Below are 18,122 nucleotides of genomic sequence, written 5' to 3' on the forward strand. Positions count from 1 at the left end.
GAGCCTATGGGGATACTTTGCTAGATACTTTGCTGCAATACCGCAGGACCACATTTCCCGGCAACCCCGATGCGTGTACGCCGCTAACGCACGGGAGAGCGTCAGGGGGCGATCATAAGGTGGCCAGGGCTCCCGCAGCCCGGGACGCGCGCAGGCGCGCCCGGGCACAGCTCGGGCCAAGGGCAGGCCCGTCAGAGACCAAAAGAGACCAAAAGAGGCCGGGCTGGGCCACGTCATTTCCATCCTGAGATCTGGACTTCTTTTGACCTCACTTTGAATTTTAGGGTGCCAATTACGATCCTGTAAAAAATTTCCCCGTCCGACTCGTATCCGGTCTTTTTACCGTACGAATCGTACAAGTGCCGTACAAACTGCCAAGTACGATTCGCATGGGAAAAAGTCCGTACGAATCGCATTGGGAATAATTCCCCATGCGTCCTCGGGTCGGAAAAAGTGTCCGACACATCCCCGGACGATTTACCGTACAAATGTGAAAAGTGAAGTCCGAGCGCGCAAGTTCGATCCGTCCCGTGCGTCCGATGTTACGACCGTATGGAAAATGCACCGTACGGACCGAACTCCCATTGCAACCATGGAGACATGTGCCCGCATACGCGCCCAACAACCCCCAGCCCCCGTGAGTACGCGCCGACCCCCCCCAGCCCCCGTATGTACGCACCGACCCCCCGTTTATGTACGCGCCGACCCCCCATGTATGTACGGTGCGTACCCCCCGTGTATGTACGGTGCGTACCCCCCCGTGTATGTATGGAGCGTACCCCCTGTGTATGTATGGAGCGTACCTCCTGTGTATGTACGGTGCGTACCACCAGCGCGTAGCGCTGGGGGTACACACCGTACATACACGGGGGGTACGCTCCATACATACACGGGGGTACGCACCGTACATACACGGGGGGTACGCTCCATACATACACGGGGGGTACGCTCCATACATACACGGGGGTACGCACCGTACATACACGGGGGGTACGCTCCATACATACATGGGGGGTACGCACCGTACATACACGGGGGTATGCTCCGTACATACACGGGGGTACGCACCGTACATACACGGGGGTACGCTCCATACATACACGGGGGTACGCACCGTACATACACGGGGGTCGGCGCGTACATACGGGGGCTGGGGGGGGTCGGCGCGTACGTACACGGGGGCTGGGGGGGGGTACGGCGCGTACCGGGCCCCCCATTCCACTCGCATCGCGGCGTACTTCGCTTTTCCGGCACTTTTTGGGTGCCGTAAAAATATTGCCGTCCGGACCGCTGTCGGTTCGAATCGTAATTCCTGGTTCATGAAACGCTGCCTGAGAGCGTCCCGACGTCACGTCGGCGCTTTCCCCGGATCACATTTGTATGTATCTTTTCGTCGGTCGGTGTTTTGTACGACTCGTACGGAAATGGTGTTTCCGTGCGAATCGTACTTGCATGTTTGTAAAGTTTTACAACCGGGTACGAGTCGGACGGTAAAAAGCCTCCGTCCAACGGTTTGTACCCGGTTTTTCCAGGATCTTAATTGGCACCCAAGTCTAAGGACTGATGTACGAGGGTATAATACTGTTGTTATAATGAGTATCGATAGAGGAAAATGGCACAGAAAACATTGAATAAAAGGAAATCATTAACAGGCCAGGGAGTGGTAGGGACTCTGGATTCCTTTCTGCTGAAGGCAGAGTCAGCCCTTATTCACGAAATTGCACTTACTGAGCGCAGACTGTCATTAGAGCCACAACCGCTCCTAAGTCAGCCTGTAATGTTTGACCCTGTAGACCTTACCAACTCCCTTCATAGCTCTTCTTTGACTAACGTATCGCTCAATCAGATACCCAAACGTAATGATGCACCAAAGACAAGCAACACATCAACTAGGCCTAAAGTATTTACCAGAGGCCAAAAAAGTAAGATTAGCCAAGGGAGTATTCCCTTAATTCAGTCCAAGAAAAGAAACGGGCAGGGCTTCAACAGGCAATCTCATACCCTACCAAAAAGAAGGCACAAAGGTAAAATCATAGAGGAGGAGGAGAAGGGGAATTGTCCAGCAAGTAGCACTGCTATTAAGGAGTCTACCCCATTAATTCTATTCCCCCTGCAGATTATTGACAGCGGGGAGTTCTGGACAAAAATGGGTGAGGTTGTATCAGTTTTATTTAACCCACTGATACAAAAGTTATCCAGACTGGAAGCGAGCATAGACAAATTAGAAAAGCTTGCAGGTAGTGTTCATACAAATCAGCAGAGCCAGTTAAGTCAAATGAGCACTCAGCCTCCTCAGCCATACCTGACTAACACATGTCAATGTAGAACCAAGCCCGCCCAGCCTAACAGGTTCAGCAGCTATACAAATGCTCAGCCTGGTACTCCTAACCCCAGCTTAGTGGTAGCATCTCAAACCACCCCATTGGACACCCCACTTAACCGCCACAACACGGCGGCTTTGGGTAGGCCACACGATATAGTACAGGCCCAAAGCACCATTCAAGAACGGCTGCTGAACATTCTTAAGGTACCACCCCCTAATAGGCTCAATCACGCAAGTAGAATGGAAGCTCAGTCACAAAGCGTCCAAGGACACCAAACACCAGCCATTGAGAGACCTGCCTGGTCTAAATACCTTATATCTTCCCCCAGAAACAACACCCTACACTATTGTGTTGGCCAACGTCCCTACATTGTCCTATGGAGTTAGGGAACACTGGACCACAATGAAAAATAAATTGTTGCATGTGATAAGTGCAAGGACAGGATTATCAAACCCACTCTTTTCAGAGTTCAAGATGGTTAGACGAATCAGCTGGTTAGGAAGATCTAAAAAAATCACTAGAGGGTGACTGTGTAGTATTATCATTTGGGTCACCAGATCTAGTTCAAACAATATTAGATAGGGCGGGTAACTGGTCTATAGAAAAAACGGGGATTAACATTCTACCACTGCGTTATTTCTACAAGCCACACAGCCATACACAGTTCTTACAAGGGGGGGACATAGGTGGGGGGGCCAAAATAGCATTGATATGCCATCCCAGTGAATAACTACTATGATGTTCTCAACACCTTAGATGATAATGACTGACTGAAGTCATTCAATAGGGGTTTATTTGCTGACGCAGGTACCTCAAGAGTCAACAAGATCGCAGTAACACCTACTGATCGTTTGGTAGTACAAGAGATCGCTGATCCCAAGTCACCCCATATTATAAATGCGAGGGAACCCCCTGAGAGATGTACCACGAGTAGCTCCCCAGTCAACCAACTACATTCAAGTAAACCATCAACCCTGGCCCAAGCACCAGCCCTACTAGTAGCCACTCGGACCGTCTCCACCGAGAAGTACCCCCTGCGGTGATTGTTTCCCCTGTGAGATAACTTCTTGGAACATTGCGGGGTTGCGTAGTAAGATACACAGTCAACCATGGTGCAATTTTATCTCTGACCAGGACATATTGGTGCCGATTACGATCCTGGAAAAACCAGGTACGAACCGTCGGTCGGAGCGTTTTCTCCGTCCGACTCGTACCCGGTCGTAAAACTTTACAAACATGCAAGTACGATTCGCACGGAAACACCATTTCCGTACGAATCGTAAAAAACACCGTCCGACGAAAACATACATACGAATGTGATCCGGGAATGCCCCGACGTGACGTCGGGACGGCATCAGGCAGCGTTTCACGACCCAGGTAGTACGATTCGAACCGACAGCAGTCCGGACGGCAATATTTTTACGGCACCCAAAAAGTGCCAGAAAAGCGAAGTACGCCGCGAAACGACCAGAATAGGGGGCCTGGTACGCGCCGTACCCCCCCCCCCAGCCCCCGTGAGTATGCGCCGTACCCCTCCCAGCCCCCGTGAGTATGCGCCGTACCCCTCCCAGCCCCCGTGAGTACGCGCCGTACCCCCCCCAGCCCCCGTGAGTACGCGCCGTACCCCCCCCCAGCCCCCGTGAGTACGCGCCGAACCCCCCGTGTATGTACACCCCTGTACGTGTCGAACCCCCGTGTATGTACACCCCTGTACATGTCGAACCCCCGTGTATGTACACCCCTGTACGTTCAAGTCGTACCCCCACCCGTGTATGTACGGTGCGTACCCCCAGCACGTAGTGCTGGGGGTACGCACCGTACATGCACGGGTGGGGGTACGACTCGAACGTACAGGGGTGTACATACACGGGGGGTTCGACACGTACAGGGGTGTACATACACGGGGGTTCGACACGTACAGGGGTGTACATACACGGGTGGGGGTACGACTCGAACGTACAGGGGTGTACATACACGGGGGTTCGACACGTACAGGGGTGTACATACACGGGGGTTCGACACGTACAGGGGTGTACATACACGGGTGGGGGTACGACTCGAACGTACAGGGGTGTACATACACGGGGGTTCGACACGTACTCACGGGGGCTGGGGGGGTACGGCGCGTACTCACGGGGGCTGAGGGGGGTACGGCGTGTATGCGGGCACATGTCTCCATGGTTGCAATGGGAGTTCGGTGCGGACAGTGTCTTTTCCATACGGTTGTGACATCGGACGCACGGGATGGATCGTACTTGCGCGATCGGACTTCACTTTTCACGTTTGTACGGTAAATCGTCCGGGGAGGTGTCGGACACATTTTCCGACCCGAGGACGTGTGGGGAATTATTCCCAATGCGACTCGTATGGTCTTTTTCCCATGCGAATCGTGATTGCCAGTTTGTACGGCACTTGTACGATTCGTACTGTAAAAAGACCGGATACGAGTCGGACGGGGAATTTTTTTACCGGATCGTGATCGGCACCATTATGTCTCCAGAAACCTGGGTCAGATAACCAATTCATATTAATGGAGTCAAAACTCTCCACTCACCAGCAGTGAAAGAGCGTGGGGGTGGAGCAAAAGGTGGGCTTTGTGTGTATATCTCGAACAAATTGGCTTTGGGAAATATAGATTTAATACTGGGGAATAGATACTATCAGTTAGTAAAAATACATCAAAATCCGACACTATGGATTATCTTGGTCAATTTTTACAACAACATCCCTCGAGTTAACTGTGGTAATGTTATCCAAAAACCTAAGTAGTGAACTTAATTCATTTGCTAACATTAGCGGAAAAGAAACCATGATAATCTGTGGGGGTGATTTCAATTGTGCGCTATGTTCTCATGATGATAGTAGGATCTGTGACAGTACTGATGAGGAAAGCACATGTGGTACACACTTTTGTCATTCAGTAATGGGGGAGCTGTTTAAGGAGCTTATTGTGAGCCTCGAGCTTGGCTTCGTGAACAACCTAGTGACTAAACCTTTTCCTATGCCCTCGACATTTAATGGAAGAGGGCTATCCTCCACTATAGATTATATATTGGTCTCACTTAACCACGCGCACAGGCTACATTCTTTCAAGGTAGGGGATAACCCCATGAGCGACCACTTTCCGTTAAACCTAGAGGTCAACTTGCCATCACATAGGCTCGCCAGAACAAATAATGTTGCAGTAATGGGGGGAAAAGTAGCACTCAATAGAACCAATGGATACACCTTGCGGTGGTCAAAGGCCGACCCTGAAGCAGTCACTAAACAACTAGTAACAAAATGCAAAACAGCTATTGAAAACTGCTTGAGTAAATTAGCCCCCAAAGATAGCTTTATACTGTTGTTTCAGCAAATTGCGGCTGGGGTGAGAGATCTATGACATGTGCAGATATGTAATAAGGTTAAAAAACAGGGCTGGTTTACCACTAAAAGTACATGGGCACTCACTAACCTAAAATTGGAACTGCATAAGCAACCTAGAAATGTTATCAAGGTTAGACTGGCGAGACAAGAGTATAGACAGGCTCTCAATGAAAAAAGACGCACCCAGAAAAGGGAAGCTTGGAATCCCTGCGTACCACAGCACAATTGAAAGATAGTGCTGCTTTCTGGAGAGCGGTAAAACCCCCCTTCCTACAATCTTCAGGTGGACCCATAATAGAAATTGCCAAATCGAAGGAGCAATGGAACAACCACTTCTCCAAAGTATATAATGGGCAGATGAATCCCCGTCCCCAAGTTAGTGATACGCCAGGGGAGCCAACTGTCTATGCAGATTTACAGTTCACCCTGGAGGAAGTGGAAAGAGCCCTGTCAGCGAGTCAGAGTGGTAAGGCGCCTGGTCCCGAAGGAGTACCCGTGGATCTCTTTAAGTCAAACACCTTACTCTGGGGCCCCATTATAACTCAGGTGATCAATGCCAGCTGCACGGCACCATTACCTAAAACTTGGTCGGAATCCATCATTTGTGATATGTTGTAGTTGTATGTAGTTAGAATTGTTTGGTTAGCTGTGTAGTAGTTTAAAGCATAGCGTTGGTAGGACAAGAGCAGTGTTTCAGATTTGGGAGGTGAATGAATATAAGAATAGTTTGTGTGTTAATTTCGTATAGTGAGGATTACAATAGCATGAGGCAGACGAAAGGGGTGAGGGGAGAGCAAATATATGCAAATATGTGCACATATCACAAATATACACAAAAAAATGCAAAGCTAGAATACAATACCATTAGCAAAGCAAATGGCTTTAACTTAATCAAAGGCGAGACCTATTGCATTTTTAATGCTTGTTTTGTTTCGCTCCTCTCACTCACTAGTCTTGTTATTTCCTCTCTCCATACAGATTTCCTATTCCTTCTGTCTCTATGCTCCCTCAGCTACCCATGTACGCCCTATTGAATGCACCAATTATGTTGCACAAAGGCACATTTTTTTATTTTATTTTTTTAAGCTACTGGAGAGATTACGTAATTTGGCAAGGATCACAGAATGTTGAGCTGATGCCAAGACTCAAACCTAGAGCCCCAAGTAGGCATCCCTTTCCATCATGTGCACATTTTTAGATGTTGCACATCTGCAACATGTAAAAAAAACATTGACAACCCAACAGATTTTGAATAGGCCAAGCCTACTGGCTTTGCCACTGCTTGTTTAAAAAGCATTCCTTCTCCCCTTAGAAGTTGGTGGCAGACTTTTCGCACTTAATCGAGCACAGTCTGTAAGCATTGCTTTCAGTCTGTTACATCAATTTAAGATTTGCATTTTACTTGTTGATAAGTTTGAAATATGAATTTTGTGGACATCATTATCGAACAGTAAAGAAAGTAAACTAAGAAACTACGGGAGTCCTGAGCAACATGCTGCCCTCCTTGGCAGATAAAACCCATGACCTGAACTAATCAAGGAAAGAGATTGTTAACAAATCACCTTTTCAGTTTGTTTTTTCCACTTCTCCTGGTAAATAATGAACTCAGCTGTGTGCGGAGGTAATTGAGGTGACCTGACCCCGACATCAGCTTCGAGCAAAGTTCACACGATTTTATCAAAAGATCTGTGCATTTTTTAAATGTCCATTCTTTGAAATGATAACATGGTGGTCGTCAGTATTAAGTCATATAATTGCAGATTAGGAGCACGACTCACATGTTATTGTATGAGGCATGTTGTGCATGCCCACCTCTTTGTGGGAAAGGAGGTTATATTTGGGGGCTATTGTTGCGAGAATCCGGGCTTAGAACTCATTTTGCCCTAACCCTGATTCACCAGTGGAGTTAAGCAACTTCATCGAGTGTTAGATTAAAGGCCTTTTCAGAATTTGGTGGCAAACGTGGTAGACTTCTGGGCCGCCATATTATAAATGGCATAGGTATATAATGCAACTGTAATACAGTGGCTTGGATATCCACCACATTTGAAAGAATCCTCATCCATCGAACTCAAAATAGGGCCGCCCTGAGTCCAAGTGCTTTATATTTTAGTGGCTTTTATAGATTACATTTTTTACTACTCTATTTTACCTTTTTATGAACTAACAGCATCATATGTTCTCTGTAATGCATGTTTTGTGAGAGTTTTATCAATCGTTTCAATAAATGTACTTCTGCTACTATCCACTTGGGGAAAACACAAACAAAAACAGAACAGGTAGGCCTGCTAACCAACCCCCAGGCTGAATTTGAGGTCGGAAATTGTTGTTAAAGTGTCCAAAAGGCAGTAGCAAAAAAGGCTCTGAAGAATATGGCTTTAGTTATGGTTATGGTGAATGAGATTAAGATATGCGTTTATGTTTGCAATAGATTTAACTCCAGGCTAGAGTTTCAATTTTATTGGTCATGATGGATCCCGAAACTAGAAATAAAATCTACCCGTAGGTCTGGTGTCATCGGTCTCTTCCAGTCACAGAGAAATATGGGAAACAAGAGAGAAGGGATCCACTCACAAAGGTAAATTAAGTTGTAAATGTAAGTTTATGGCAGAATTAACCTCATTGACAACTGCCAGGAATTGAAAAAAGGGCTTAATGGAAGGTGTGATCGCTTTTATGAGTGCGCCAACCTCAATGGCTGTGGAGCTTTCCGAACCCATAAGTCCTTCTCAAGGGGTGTGATGCTGGGCTTTCCAAGATGTGGTTAGCCATGTAATTTGTGAAAATGACAAATATAACAAACTCCTCACATTTACCTTTCCCGCTTGGAAAGGTCTCTATTCTTACTCCAGACAAGGACTGGTGTAAATCCTCTTCTAGGGTGGGAAGGGTAATGGATAAGCCCACATGTGGTTGTGGGGTAGGGGGGTTTCTCCACAGACAAAAATATTTTGACCTCGGAGAAAAAAAATTAAAACAAAAAAGTGCTTTTACGCAGGAGAATTAATTCCCCTGATATGGAGTTTCCGCAATGGAGAGCGCTGTACAGAGAGAATGGCATCTTTATTGGAAATCACATGATGTCCCATGGAGTCCACATAGGAAACTGTGCATAACACTGCTTTCCAAGTGCATTCCTAGAGGAGTTTGTGAATGGCAAAAAGCAGTCAAATTACATTTGAATGCGGATTTAAATATACATGTTTACATCTAGAAGGAGATTTGCCCACAGAAATGATGAATTCCATCTATGAGAAGATCTGGGCGAGGAGATCTACACATGTAAATAGACCTTTGTGAATACAACCTCTATTTTTGTTCTTATCTGCCTAGAGATTCAGGACTTACATCAAGTAGACTACTTAAACCATTGCTGCAGAAATATTTGATTGTTAATCTTTGAGTATAGCATCGGCAACAAACTTTGGTAATTCAAAAGGTCAGCTAATGTCTTTGAAAGGCAAAACCAATTGGCTTTACCAATGCTTGTTCATGTATTGGGCAGCCTCCTACCCGTGCACTCTCATCTGTTCTTTAGCTCCCCGTCTCCACCGCATCCCCCACAACCTCACCTGCTTTTTCCTGTCGCACCCCGTGCATCTCTTATTTTTTGTGACTGCCCTGCAGCTGCAAAGTGCTGTTGTGCATCTACACTCACTGTTTACTGCTCAGCACACAAAAAAGAAGCAAAATGGCTGCTGATGCTCCAGGTAACACATTTGTGTTGCAAATCGCAATTCTCGCGTATGCGTAAACCGGGGTTTACACATGGGTCAGAATTAACCGACCCACTCGTAATCAGGGCCAAAGTGTTGAAATATTATTTTTTAGCACATCCCAGGCGAACATGTGTGTGCCTACTCTGTAGTGGTACATACTATCAACATTTGCCACTCTGTACATCATGTAACAAAAGGTTAAAGTGGCTGTGTTTAACATGTGGATATGTGTGCTGGATACGCAAGTCCTTAAATATTCTTCATTTATTTTATTTGTCTAATTTGCTTACATTGCACTTTTACATTTTTAGGTTGCATTCATTAATTGTGTTACATGTGATGCTTTGCTTGTATCAAAGGCTCATGGGGTTGACTGTGCTAAGTAAAAGAACTTCAAATTCATTTTCATCAGCCACAAAAAAAGAAACAGAAAAGAATCAAGAGGTGAGTCCTGGAAACGTGCATTATTGTGTTTGCAGATAAGAATGATAGATGTCATACTACAAACTGGACGCACTGTCTCACTCTCTGCTATGACGCACCTTTAACGTGTGCGATTTGCAAACCAAGACAGTGCATTCTGTTACCGGCAATGCACTGGCAACAGCTGCTTAAAGTTGTTGGCCGACATTTTCTGAACTTTGTGTTTCGAAGGATGTAAGGTTTACCCCTGCAGGTCAGAGGCGGCCGGTGCAGGTAAACAGGTAAACGCGGGTTGGCGGGGTGGGGGGGGGGGGGGGGGGGTGCAAGGGGGGAGTCAACAGACGACAAAATAGGATTTATTGAATTTTGCCTATTTCGTCGTCTGTTGCCTTAAATTTACATTAAAATGCACTCCATTTGCACAATGTCACAATACAAGGAAGAAATGAATGTTTCAGTTTTAAAATATTGGATGCCACTAAAATGAAAGATGTATTGCTCTAAAATGCCCTCTGGGCCTCTTGGAATGTGTGCAGATGGACGCATCTAATTTTAGTGAACACTCTTGCTTCCTGCTCTCTGTAACTAGCCCCAATTGCCGGTAGTCAACTCATAAAAAAGGCAGCCGGAGGTGCTAGAGTGATATATTAGCGGCTGACTCCCTGAGCACGTGATGCTACCGCCATCTTAGGCGTCAGCTGTCACTCATGCTGTGGCTTACCCAGGAGGCACAGGCAGCTGCCGGGCACTAAACTTACGAGCCCACAAATTACCAGAAGAATAAATGAATAAAAACCTTCAGCGCCCATCAGCCATATTGCACATTCGTCATTTAAAGATAAAAGTAAAATTCGCCAACATAAAGCACCTTTTAAAACCTTCTGAAGAATGTGCCATGGTGAATGTAGGTAGTGTGGGTTATAATTAGGGCTCCCGGTTTTATGGTATTTAGTTTTTTAAACATTTCCGTCTGTATTTATCCATATTTATTTTTTTCTAATTTGAGCTGTATTTATCCATATTTATTTGGGGTTATGTGGAAAAATTAAGCTGAATTTAGTATATTTCCACATTTATTTAACCAATAAATATCCAGTCATGCTTGAATGCCTACTAGGTTTCAGTGCTGTAAACACCCGCAGAAGAAAAATCAAAGCACTTATAAGAAAATATGTACATTTCAGTATCAACCTTGTGCTTATCTACTGCTGTTAAAGCCTCTTTACTAAAATTCCTTTCTTTTTTAGCCCCCTTAGCTATCTATCCACACAGCTATTGGCCTGGTAGTCATGGCAGACAGTATTTAGAATTCCTCAAAAAGCAATCCAATTTCCGTTTTCATTCACATTTAAAAATAAATACAGACAAGAAAATAAATGGTTTCTGTCTATATTTATCTGTAAAAATCTGTAAAAATGGAAAAGAGGGAGCCTTAGTTATAATCAAAGCTACCACTGAGATAAGCAATTCTGCGGCTATGGCGTTTGCCATAAAAATAGGCGTTTGCTGCATTAGCCACATAATTGATCACCTGCAGATTTTAACAAAAATCTTTGTTTCTAGCTCAAACGGATGAAAAAAGTTACTAATATCGCAGCGACGTGTGTTATCCCGCAGTGGAAGGCTCTATGCAAGGGTTGACTGATTAGCTTTCACTTGCTTATTACTGTACTTGGATGTTAAACTGGTACTAGTGAGTTGAAACCTTTGTCCAGACAGTGTTAACATGAGAAAGACAAAATTATGAAGTAATATCACAACATGTGCTGCATTAGGTTCCATAATTTGTATTTTCTTTCAGCATAATTTAGTCAGCCGTGCCGCATAATTTGTTACTCTTCTGCATATTTCCAGTCGCCTTGGTTATAATGCATTTCAATGGCAGCTAACACAGTCTGTCATTTTAGGGTATTTAGTAACCTATAACGTACAATTATCTTAATGGTGAGTGCGATCCTGTATTCACGAGGCAAGCAGTGCTTAATTTGAGCTTGTGGTTTCCAGTGCTCGCACCGGCACTCTTTGTCTACACCGGCCTTGTAACAGTCTGCCACATGTTGGCGCTGTCAGACCAACTTAAAGATTGACTGCTGTCCAAGCCATTCTTATAGCTTTGGGGGCCTAGAATAAGCTGAATTGCCACTCTTGGCAGCGCTGGAAGGGGCAATGTGTGGTGCAACCTGCAATGCCCTCCTGACGAGGGTATAGCACTTATGTTTTTTTGCAAATGAAGCACTGGAGGCAATGTCCCATGGACACTATAAAATACGGGAGTGCATTATGGGAGACCCTTCAATCACTGGTGCAAGATTTTTAAGAACGCTTCTCTCAGGTGAATGACAAACAAGCAGTTTAGCAAACACAAAAAGATAATTGACAGAGTGCTGAAACTTTTCAAACAATCACCCCCAGTCAAAAGTTCTCGGTTAAATCAATCATTCTTTTGCTCTCCATGCCACCCCAGTTTGGACCCAGCCATATGCAAATCAGTTTTGACCCTGCTCCCCATTGCAGCAGTTCACCCGAACTGCCAAGCCAGGCCCCCCTGGACGGGATACAAGCATCTGGGACTGGGTTTGGGGTACCACCCCTCATCAGCCAGGCTAGCTTGAATCCCGCAGCACATCAAGCAAGGGACCCTCATTTGGGCATACCCTGGGCCACTTAGGGTGAACATAGCAAACACAACAAGATGATGGGCAAAGTGCTGAAACAAGCGGGTTATTCATATTGTTACACCTGTTTCATTTCTTTTTTTCTATTTGTACTTTGTGTTCCTTCCTTGCACCCACCATCTACTGTAACAACTATAAATTAAGCCTGCATCAGAAAGGTTCAAAAGGTACTCAGAAGTCAGTAAACCATGAAGAATTCTTTTTATATGAAGCTATCGGATATGAACGTGTTTGTTGCCAGGAAACCAGGTTATACCTGATGACTTAATAAAGAAAGAATGTCATGCTTTACTGACTTTTGAGTGTTGCATTGCCTCTTTAGTGTACAAACTCACAGCATACTGTTAGCAGAGAAAAGGGGCAAGGACACAGCACCCTGCCTATATGCACTGTGCACAACATAAAGTAGTGAACTGTAACACCGCTGACGTGTATCCTGCTACCGATTTTAACTTGAGGGCTGCCCTTAAGAACTCAAGAGTATATCTTACTGAAGAATGTGGTACAAATCATGCAGGACGAGGGCGGAATGTCCAATGTGTGTGAGCCGGTAATGCGTGGTCATGCTTTGCAATAGAAAAAATTACATGCTTTACATGTATACAAACACATAGACGATACATAAAGCGCAAGTGTATTATAGACTAATAATTCCATCCAGTGACATCATAAACCCTGAGGCCAAAGGTTGAGTGGTTTGTAAATGAAACCTGAAGACTGAGATGTCAATATAGAACCATATTACACATTACTTGTCTAGTATTTTTTATATACTACATATGTTTTGGGGCGATGTAGCTTGAAAAAGCTATTTTCTTAAAAGTGCAGATAACAAAGGGCATTATTGGAATTAGAATCTTTAGCTTTTGTTTTCATTTCATGAATAAATTATTCATAAAATAATGGACAGGGGTGAGAGCCCATGGATGTATGCAATTCTGTGACTGTAGAAACTACCACATAATTATGGATTTACATTTGCCACATAGTTTGCAGATTTCACAAAAAAGTTACTCCTATCTGAAACATATGAAATAATACAGCTAGAGAATGTGCAGCATAATTTGAAATTCCTTTCACATAATTGAGATAATCTTGTTACATAATTTAGAAAGGACTCACAAAAGATGATGGAGGAATGTTTGCACATGGTCTAATCAGTGCCAATTGCTGCTGCTCAAGGTAGCATCTCAGCCCATCATTGTTTTGCCCACAATGACACCTCAAAAGAGACCCAGCCATAAGCAAATCAGACTTGATACTGCTCCAGTGGGAACAGTCCAGACTCACCTGCCAATCCAGGTCTTCTTTAAACCAAAACACATGCAATCAACTCGCTTCCAGTGGCACAGCGAGCATGGGACCCACGTCTGGGTATCCCCTTGGTGGACTTAGATTAAAGACACAAATGGTGATAGGGAGGAATGCTTGCAATCACCACTGGCAATCACTCTGGGTATCAATCCAATCCATTGCTCCTTTGCCCACCATGCCCCACCCAGCCATATGCAAATCAGCCTTGATCTTGCTCCAATAGAAACAGACCAGCCCAAACTGCCAAGCCAGGTCCTCTATGAACCAGGACAGAAGCAATCAAAGACTGGTTTGAGCCTTATCGGGCCTCTTCAGTTAGGTGCACTTGGGCAAAACTGGTCTTGGGTAGCTTGTGTTTCAGTTGAGTGACGATCTGGCCTGGATGTTCGGCCAGGACTGTTCCCATTGGAGGAGGGTCAAGACTGATTTGCATATGGCTCTGTCCAAGCTGAGGCGACAGTGTGGTCAAAAGAAGGATGGGCTTGTAAGCTTCCCTTAGCGACTGCTAGTGGTTAAACGTTTTGCAAAATATTACATCATCCCATGCATTATATATAGATATCAAGATAAGACGATTGTGGCAAAGAAACAACGCACAGTAGCCTATGTAGTTCCATTCCTTTCCTGGAACAGCATTGCTTTCAATTGCACTGTATTTCTTCGGTTGCGTTCTTGAGGTATTTTCCACCTCACATTCTAGACCCCCTCAAATCGCATCATACATGTTTATTTTCTTTCAGTCTTCGTCTTCACTGTCAGATCTTCGCCCGAGGCGACCACGAGGCCTCATAAAGGGCGTTCGATCTCACTCGCGTTTCCCCTTCTCGGGGCGAATGGCCCTCCACCCTCCTTTACCACACAATAAATACCGCATCAAACTACTGAGCCCGGTGACCTGCCCAGCAGCACTTTAAAGAGAAGTGTCAGATGTTCACCGAGATACCGAGGTCCCCGGAAGCCAAGACCCTGCGCCCCTTCAGCTGCCCCGCTCGCCCGCTGGGGGCCTGCGGCAGAAGCCGGGATCAGATCTGAGGTGACCCGTGACTCACTGCAGGCACTGGCCCACTGCACAGCCGTCCCCCGGGCAGGCACTGTCAGACGAGCAGTGCCTGCCCCAGAACAGGGCGCAGCGAGGAGCCGGAACTCCCACTCTTCGCCACTCCCATCCCGAGGTGGTGCTGCCTCATTAAGGGCAGTGCTTCACCTGTGCAGGGGACTCGTTCTTGGGGACCGAGAGATCCTGTTCAACATCAGCCTTTACCCAGTGCGGTAACTGAAGAGAAGGGAAAACAAGAAGGAACGAAAAGGCAGAAAAACAAAGACAAAGGAATGAAGCATGGATGAAAAGATTCTGCAAGAGTGAAACTAAGAGTTTGAGGAAGGTCACAATTTGTTTTTCATTGGTGCTGTTCCATGCCCTCAGTTCTAGGCTGCGGCTGCTGTAAGCACCTTTTACCAGCACATTGTAAACGTAGATTGTTTTAGTTGATGTGTGTGTGAAAATAAGAGTTGTGCATATTGTGTTGTGTTTTGTTGTGGCGGTGAGACTGCTCCATTTCCATCCAAAAGCAGGACTTTCATTCATAATTCCAGTGACCAGCATTTGCCCCTATCCAAAGAGGCAAACTACTGCTCTTGGAGCTCTGACACTATTTAAGACACCAGTCTGCTTAAAAGGGTGGCAGAGTCTTGTCTTAAACTAACACTGCAAAGCTCCCTTCACGTGATGCGGCCCCGGAAGTGTAGGCTGGAGCCAGAAAGAGGCACAAGGTGACATCAAGACTAGCCAGGCTTGTATCGGCAGTTCCAGCAATCAGTACCACTGCTTGTAACAAAGAATGTCTACCCTTGCATTCAGTTTTTTATTTTATAATTATTATTCACTACAAATCAAGCACGGTTTACGTGATACCGTCCTTCTTCCAGGTTTCCAAATTCCAGAGCAACTAAATAACCAGCCAAACATTATTTCGAGTAGAAAAGAAAGGGGTTCCGTCATAAATCACTAAAATATTTCCTCCTTTCCAGGACTGCCCCATTTATTGCACCTGCAATGAACCAGTGCTCCAGGCACACACATCAGCCTGCCTTCAAAAAGCTTCAGTGCAGGATCAGTTATCAGAAGTCAGTTACCTGACCACAGATGACCGACAGTGGTCCAGATTCACAAAGGTGTCAGCACTGCAGCGCACCACCCAAAAAGGCTGCACTACGCTGCGTTGCGTGACAGGGAGAGACCATGAGAGCACCATAGTCACAGATATGTGGCACTGTCCGCCCGTCTCCCTAGCGCCGGTGCTGATTTGTGCTGCCGTGCGCCAGGCACACACCTCAGCGCCATAGTGCTAGGGTGCGTGCCTGAGTCTACGGTAGGTTGTGTGCAGGAAAGGTACTGTTACTGAACGAAATACTAGGGCGAGGCAAGTTTAAACCTTTTCCTTCTTTGTATGCGTGCAGTGCAGCACACATGCAAAGTCGGCAAAGCAAGCAGAAATGTTTTAATTTCTCCTTTTAATGCCTGCTTTTTAGCGATAATAATTTTTTACGCTAAACCCTGTTTACTAATGTTAGTATATAACTAACCACACAGGGAATAGTAGGGTCAAAGGTAAAGTTTTAACGACCTGCCAGAGTTCTGTTCCCCAATCTATACAATACCAATAACCTAATGAACTGGGGGTCTAACATCAAAGTACCGACAAGTGCCTAGGGCTACAAGGGACAGAGGTAAAGAAACAAAAAGAAAAGAATATTGTGAAAGCATAAGGACCCTTGAGCAGAGCTTGGATTCCCATCGATTGTCTACGTGATCAATCTTATCATCTGGTCATCCACCCAGTCGAATGATATGCCTCTTGATCATAGAGACTATCTTCAAGGGAAAGCTCTCTCGTTAAGAGTCAGCGAGGAAGCGCCAGACAGTGAAAAACCGATCATATGTATCTTTAGTTAATGATCACATGGAAACATCGTGCAGTGCATAGAAAAGTGAGTGCAGTATTTGAAATAGAGTTGTAAGGGGAGAAACACAGTTTATTAAAGATATCGCCTCACACTCTAAATAAAACCAAAAACAGTGCAAAAAGCAGTATTAACAAATAACTGCTATTTATCAAGGTCGACATGTTTCGGCCATACTAATGTTAGTAGACAGCGTTTAGCATCAAAAAGCATGGGTGGCCGCATGGGAACGCCCATCTAATGACCCCTTGACGCTAAGTAATGCAAAGCAGCGTTAAGCGCTGATCTGCATTACTTTTCCATACAAACCAACACAAATACCAATTTGCGATGGTTTGTTAATCCCCAAACAGGTTTAACCTCAGGTGTGTGTCAAAAACGTAACACTAACCCGACGCTAAACCTTTGTGATTCTTGGCATGCGTGTGTAAATGTTGCATTTTATTCCCCTTAGTGCATCATTGCCTGTGTTTTTTCTGTTGGCGAACACTGCAATTTAAGTCATTACATGCCACTCAATCAGTACAAAATTATAGTCTTACCTCCATGTTTGTGCAAATTCCCGTTTTTTTTTCTAAGCCTTGTCAAACTACTCTTATTCGTTTAATTCTATAAATGCAAAACTAAGTGTGACTGCCTGCCATTTATTCAGCTTTGTCACACAGTTTCCACGCTGTGCCACATCATGGTTGGTACCATGAACTGAATTTTTAGGTAACAGCATGATGAATCCAGGACTCCAGGTTTCAGTTTTCACGTTGTAATTATAGATCTACAAGTCCAAGCATGCGAGGTGCTATTGGCTAGGAAGTCCAACTGATTGGAGGTGCCACGAGTCACACTGAGCTTTTCAGATCCATGCCCGGTATAGCTCCCTTCTAAATATGTGACAAATTAATTCTAATGTAATGCTTAGCAGCCCCTGTGCAGGTTTCAACAAGTCCAAGTCTCGACACCCCTATAACAGGGAATTAGGAGTGGCAAGAGAGAGACTATAGCCTTATAGCCCACCGTAGTGGGCTATACTAGCTATTAAAGGCCCGAGCCGAAGGCGAGGGACTTTAACAGGGGTGAGGGACTTTAATAGCCAGTATAGCCCTGCTACGAAGGGCTATAAGGCTATTAGAACATTCTGCCACTAAAGGGCAGAATGTTCTAACAAATAAAACAAAGGCTTTTCGAAGCTCAAGGGGATTTAAATCCCCTCGAGCTCCGAGAGGCCTTTGTAAAACATTGGAATGTTGCTTTGCGGGCCTTTACCGGCCCGTAGAAGCAGGGAGCACTCCATTGTCTTCAATGGAGCTCCCAACATTCCAATGTTCTAATATTATTTAGTTCTG

General features: G+C 45.3%; 1 protein-coding gene across 2 annotated transcripts in view; it reads right to left on the minus strand.

Moving 5' to 3' along the window:
• Positions 1-18,122, minus strand: part of LYPD6B (LY6/PLAUR domain containing 6B) — a 267,730-nt gene that overhangs the window by 244,140 nt on the left and 5,468 nt on the right. The gene's annotated exons all lie outside the window — the stretch shown is intronic.

The sequence above is a fragment of the Triturus cristatus genome, chromosome 3_1 (genome assembly GCF_964204655.1).
Source record: "Triturus cristatus chromosome 3_1, aTriCri1.1, whole genome shotgun sequence".
Taxonomy (NCBI): Eukaryota; Metazoa; Chordata; class Amphibia; order Caudata; family Salamandridae; genus Triturus; species Triturus cristatus.